The sequence below is a fragment of the Triticum aestivum genome, chromosome 4B, assembly GCF_018294505.1.
Source record: "Triticum aestivum cultivar Chinese Spring chromosome 4B, IWGSC CS RefSeq v2.1, whole genome shotgun sequence".
NCBI classification, from domain to species: domain Eukaryota; kingdom Viridiplantae; phylum Streptophyta; class Magnoliopsida; order Poales; family Poaceae; genus Triticum; species Triticum aestivum.
This window is the reverse complement of record NC_057804.1, coordinates 660369375-660376034: the sequence shown is the minus strand read 5'-3', so window position 1 is coordinate 660376034 and position 6660 is coordinate 660369375.

Sequence of the window (6660 nt, the reverse complement as noted above, 5' to 3'; positions counted from 1 at the left end):
AAATGATTATTATTTGAAATGTTTCTGCGTACCGAGCTGGTGATAGAAGCATTTCATCTCGAAACAGAATTTCACCTGCTTTATAAAGGAAGCTACACAACTGAATGATACATGGTGTCGAGGAAATCCTCATACAAGATTATCAAAGAAAAGCACAGCAAAACAAGCCAAACACGTTAACAAGCTCAGAAAGTACACAACTAGATGCCTCAACCATTCTGCTGAGAAGAAGCACGGGAGAGGCTGGACCACCTTCATACCCAACCAGGACCGCCACCAACATGAAACCACGCACCACCTAGGATTCTAGGAGAAACCACTAGACTTTGTTGCACAGTCACGACCCAACTACCGCCGGAGAGGACCCTCTGGCCTCTTGCACTGAACAGAGGAGTGTCATCCATGTCGGCAAGCAGGAAGGACGAAGAGAGGATGTCGTCACGTGTAAAAGATAGGTGCAAACGATATCGCGAGTCACCGGAGTTTAGGGTAGGGTCGATTGGATCTCCACACCATTTTGAACATGTAGCCACAACCGAAAGAAAGTCGCACTCATCGGCGACACCCCAAAGAGGGTCACGACGCAATGCACCACTACCATCGCGTCTATCGTGGCAGTCAAGTGTATTCGTCCTGAACTGGCGGGGAGGAGAGGCATGGCAATGCCCCCAAGAGGGACATGAGACCCGCAAGCATCACGGCCACAGGATTGAGGCTCTGAGCTTTCATTCAGACCCTCCCCGGCACCTCGCCAAGGGGGACTCAGGCCACCAGAACCACCACAATAGGTCGAGAACTCTAGATCAGGTTAAGGCCTTCGCCACCACTGACGGGTGACCACAATGCACCTCGCCACCCCCATGACCAAGAAACACCACCATGCTACTCAATGGAAAGTGAGAAATGCAGACTTCCATCCAGGGTCATCGTCCCGGCATCCAACACTCCAACCTCGCACACCTGCACCAACATATGTTGGTCCAAGATCTTCAAAAGGGGACATCAAAACCCTAGCAAGGCTTGGCCTGGCCCAAGCCCACAGCCACGGCCAGATCTGGTCAGACCCAAGACTGTTAGTGACCCAATGTGACCACATTGGGTTGGTGCATGGAGGAACTCACCATCAAAGGACCCTCACCCACGAGCAACGAAGTGCATTCATTCCTCATCTGACCATAGTGTTGCCCCTAATATGGGTGAGTGTCGGCTCCAGCCAAAGTTTGTTCATCCACACATACAAGTGAGGTGGACCACAACCCCACTAGTCAGGGCATGCCATCTCAGGCAGCTGGAACTCCTCCAATAGCGATGGATAGCAGCGGCGCCATTGCCAGGTCTTCAGCTTGTGTTCTATCTCCGTTGCAACCTTCAGCTTCTTGAACGCTTCAAACGCCTCATCTTTAGATTGTAGGAGAACGACCCACATGTATCTCGAGTAGTCATCTACCACAAGGAAGAAGTACTTCTTTCCTACGTGAGTTTGCCGGGGTGATAGGGCCACATAGATCACCATGGAGCAGCTCGAGTGCATCACTTGCATGATAGGTAGACTGAGTAGGGTACGACCTACGGTACTATTTTCCAACCATGCACATGTCACATACTCAATCAACATGGTCGATAAATGGCATCCCGGATACCATCTCCATCTTTGACATCTTCTTCAAGGCGTATAAGTTAACGTGTCCAAATCTAGCATGCCATAACCACGAATCATCATCACTCTTGCCAAGCTAACACTCTGGTTGAGAGTGATCAAGGTTGAGGATATAAACCTTGTTCCGTGTGTGTTTCACACGCGCTAGCACGTATGGGAGGTTGTCAAAGATCGTCATCACTCCGTTCTCAATATCCACCTTGCATCCATTCTCGTCAAGTTTTCCGATAGAGATGACGTTGTTGCGAAGCCGTGGGGTGTAGTATACTCTGGTGAGTATGTGATGTTCTCCTGTGAGACCCTCGAAGAGGACATAACCTTGCCCGCAAATCTCCACATCTGAACCATCACCGAAATTAACCAAGCCTTGAACATCATATTCTAGCTTGAGGAATTTCTCCTTGCACCCCATATGTGGTTACTAGCTAGCACCCGTGTCTAGATGCCATGACATGTTCTGGTTTCCGAATAACTTTGGTATTACTTTCTTCTCATGAAGTAGCACCTTCTAGTTTGGTTACACAACCACCATTTGGACGAGATCACAAACTTCGGCCATCGGAAGACCTGGATGTTTGTCTTCCTGCTTCGCCAAATTTGCATTGATCTCCCGCTTGTTAAGCTCCGGACAATCCTTCGAAAAGTGACCCATCTCGTTGTAGTTATAGCACTTTACCTCAGACATACCCAAGTTTCATGGCTTCCGCTCTTTAGATCAGTCCGCCTTAGACCTTGTGGCTTGCCTTTTCCATTTCCTTTTCCGGTTTGTCCGCCGTGCTTCACACTGCTCGAGCCATCACCATGTTGCGTCTTACTCTGCTACTTCGGGACTCCCAATCTGCGCGCGAATACATGAGTTGGTCACCACCTCCTCCTTCTGGCAGTCACGAGCATTTTCTTCCCATGTCCGCAAGCGTCTGGTCGCCTCTGTTATGGTCATGTCGTCGATGTCGTAAAGCTACTCCAGTGTGCCGATGATGTACGTGAATTTGTCAGTCACCAAACCGAAAATTTTCTACATGATCTCGTCGTCTCGAGCTTTGCACCAAGCACATGGATCTCTCCCTCCAAAGTATTCAAACGCATGGCATAGTCATTCACCAATTCAATTTCTTCCATCTGCACTTGTGAAATTGGCACTTCAGCACTTGTGCCCGAGCGTGACGCGAGCTTCTCTGATCCTTATCTCTTTGAGTGCGTTCCCCACCTCTCTTGCCTCCTCAATATCAACCAATGTCATCAACATGGAATCCGGCACAGACTGGGCTATGGCGGCCATGGCACCTTCGTCGCACTCCTCGTTGACGTCGTCGTCCGTGATAGCCTGCCACACACGAAGGGTTCGAAGAATGATCTTCATGTTCAGCGCCCACACGTCGTAGTTGGCGTCAGTGAGCATGGGGTACTGGATGGGGATGTTACGATGCGCCAGTACGTTGGCGCTGCATGTTCCGCCACCACTAGTTGCTGACTTGCCGCCCTTTTTCACCTTGTTGCCGTTCTTGTTCTGCTTGGAACCGTTGTTGCCGTACTTGGAGTTGACCGACTCCTTGTCGCTGATCGTCAAGGCTCTGATACCAACTGTTGGTTTTTGATCTTGCTAGATCAAATCACTCAGAGGTGTGTACGCACGTACAAGCTAGCAAGCACACATGCACACTGCTTGATTGATGAACAGTGCCTATGCACGTCTCGCCGTACGTGCGTAATGTAGCCTGGCCTAGCTAGATCGATCGTATCGAATCAATTTCGATGAAACAGCTTCTCTCGTTGTAAACTTGTTGTCAAAACTGAACAGAGGGAAACTGATTTTGCGGTGCGGACACCTTGCACCTTTTCTGATTTTTCCTTACGTATATAGAGGGATACAGACTTGCCACGTCCAACTCGCTGCCGACTCGGCTGGCAACCAACACGACGCAACCTTGACTCGGTACAAACACCTCGTCCAGTTTACACTCAAACACTAGTGAACTATCTTTAGGACTCTCTACCTACGTAGACTACAACTAGGTTGATTACTACACTTCCAGCCTGCAGACTAGTACTACTCTTCACCTTCCCGATGCCCTGCTTGTGCCCGACGCTGACAGCTCCTAAGCCGCCATGAGCTCGAGTGGCATCTCCGAGGACGATGCAACCCTGTCGGTTCCCTAGCCCCTTCGTACAACTTCCCCATCAATGACAAGCACAATGATGTGCGATGTCTTCGTTATTTTAGGTGTCATATTGAGTGTTTAAGGTGATGTTTATCTTAACAAGTCATCAGATTATGTTTAGTACCATGTTAAACAAGTAGCACATTCATTAGTTTAGAACTTGTTAGATGCAAAAGCTAGTGCCCTAAAGGTGCTACTAACCTGTCAGTTTGGAGTTGTAGCCATGGCCACGAACGAACTGGGATCTACTTCATTTTATACCGACAGATGATTCTGATTCAACGTAAGTTCACTATGAGATTAATATTTAAAACTGAAGACAAGGCATCAGGTGGTATACAAATTTATAAGGAAATACAAGATTCCCCTTATGATAAAGTTTTTCCATGGTCGATGCACAGAAATTGCATCTTGCCCAAGGATAACCTTCTAATGAGAGGGTGGACTGGGAATGATCAATGACACTTCCGTGGGCATAAAGGGACAGCGATAACCTCTTAGCTAACCCGACATGGCAGGTTACACTATGTCCTTTTAGTCTAAGTAGACCACCAGATAGCAACGAGGATAGGACTAGTGTGTGGATTAACTCTTTTCCCTTGTCCATGGAAATTGGTTATCTGTGGGGGAGGCAGCAATACGTTGGACAATTTGAAAACTAGGAACTCTGCTTGCTTTAATATAGAAATTTCCCGGATGATCCTGTTGTTATATTCTAGAGCCTAATAGTAGGAGCATTTCGCAGAAATGACATGATGGAGGAAGAATTGAAGAACGGGTCTTAAAGTTCAATCTGGTGATCCAGGAGGAGTATGCTCGAAGCTGTGGTTGGAACCCGGTTGTGCTCAGGATTGCAGTGTGAAAAGCTGAATGTGCAAAAGTTTTGCTTCGTAGAGTTGTTGTTGTGGTCTCTCCCTTTCTGGTGTATGTAAGACTTAGTTTATTAGTCCTTTGCTATGAACCTGCTCTTTTAGTTGCCATTTGCTCTATTTTCCTGCATGTCTTTTTTGAGCTTACTTTTGGATCGGAACTCTTGTAAATTTAATTAGCCGGTTGTTTAATGGAAACTGATGAGGTGTCTCGTTTTCCAAAAAACCATATGATCGTTATTTTTTTCAAAATTTAGAACTAGAAATTTGATTTTTGCTACGTTTAAGAAACTAGGCACACTGAACACCAGGTTCCAAAAACCAGCTCCAACATATATAGACAACCTGCATAAATATACGAGAAGTGATTACTATCTGAGTTGGTTCTTTGTAACAAGCTTGTGATAGAAGCATTTTATTCGTCTGATGGAAACATCCTGATCTTTTCTTCAACAAACCTACCAACTCGTGCACCTCTGACAAAGTAACCAGTTTATGGGTGGCCACCCAGTGTAGTCACTGGATATACTGTTTAGCTCTAATAAAAGGTGCAGGTGAGGTTTGGTATCATGAACGTAGGCAGGAAAGCCAACCGAGATTGTTAGATTTATGCACTGAACTGGCCATGATGAAACTCTTATCAAGAGGATGCTACTACTCCTAGTAAGATCGTCATATCTCTCTTTTTGGTTAGGCTGGTTCATTAACGCCGGCGCCTCTTCCTGCAAGTACTCAACTACTGCGAGAGAAATTTAACCATGTAAATATATATATATATATATATATATATATATATATATATATATATCTGATTACCATGCTGATAACAGGGGCTGCTACATATATTAGTGTATTATAGGTGGATTCATGTATGGGTCCACGCGCCTTGATTTCTTCCTTGTCGGCACAATCCCTTAGCTACTGCATCGTTTTATGTTGGTGGATTTCATGAAAAATCTGCTGGATAATATATAATTTGCTTATACTAGTGTTGTAGTTCGAAAAGATAGATTGCATGTATTTTATAATAACTTCTGGAAAGAACAGGTTGATAATACTTCTTGCAACATGTTAACTAGTCTTGCTAAGATCATGTGAAAAGTTCCTCCTCTCCACCGTCATGGCCTATGTGGCAGCTCTCCTTTTGGTTGGGCACTTCGTCCACTAAGGTCGCCACTTCCTGTAAATACTCAACCACTTCGAGAGACATCTGACCAAGTAAATACCAGATTGACATGATGATAACGTACAGGGGCTGCTACATGTAGCAGATGTATTAGGTGGATTCATGTGTGGATCGACGCGCCTCGCTTTCTTCCTTGTTCGCACACAATATGCCGCGTCATCTTATGTTGCTGGATTTCATGACAAATCTACAGGCAAATATATAATTTTATAGTTTGAAAAGCTCGATTGCACACATTATTCTATATCAACTTCTGGAAAGAACAGGAGTAGTAGTCACTTTATATCTCTTAAGAAGTCATGCAGGCACCCATGAATCAAGCCCACGCATGAGTAGGTGACAAAATTTGTCAAGGTCGGCCTGGAGGTAGAAAACGATTGATGGCCTTACATGAATTGGCTTTTCTCAACTGCTCTTTGACTAACTTTGTGCATGCGCACCAGACCACCAGTTCAGACTCTGACCAAGTATGTGATACTGTATCTAGTTAAACTAGTGGAATTTCAGTTGTTTATCTTGTCAGTATTTCTTATCTTCAAAATATTTTCCTAAATGGTGATGGGTGGTGACTTTTCCTGGAACAAGCCCTGCATGCATCGTGCCGACTCAGGAGAGAGTTTCACATTGCTTCTTTGATAACGGGAGACCATTTCCCTGTAAAGTTATGCAAACTAGTTTAATCAGCAACGGGAGACCATTTCAATCTGTTGATCGGTTGCACTTGACTTTGTCTATTGCTCACGAGTTCTGAGCCTATATAAACACATGCATCCCCTGCATGTTTAAACC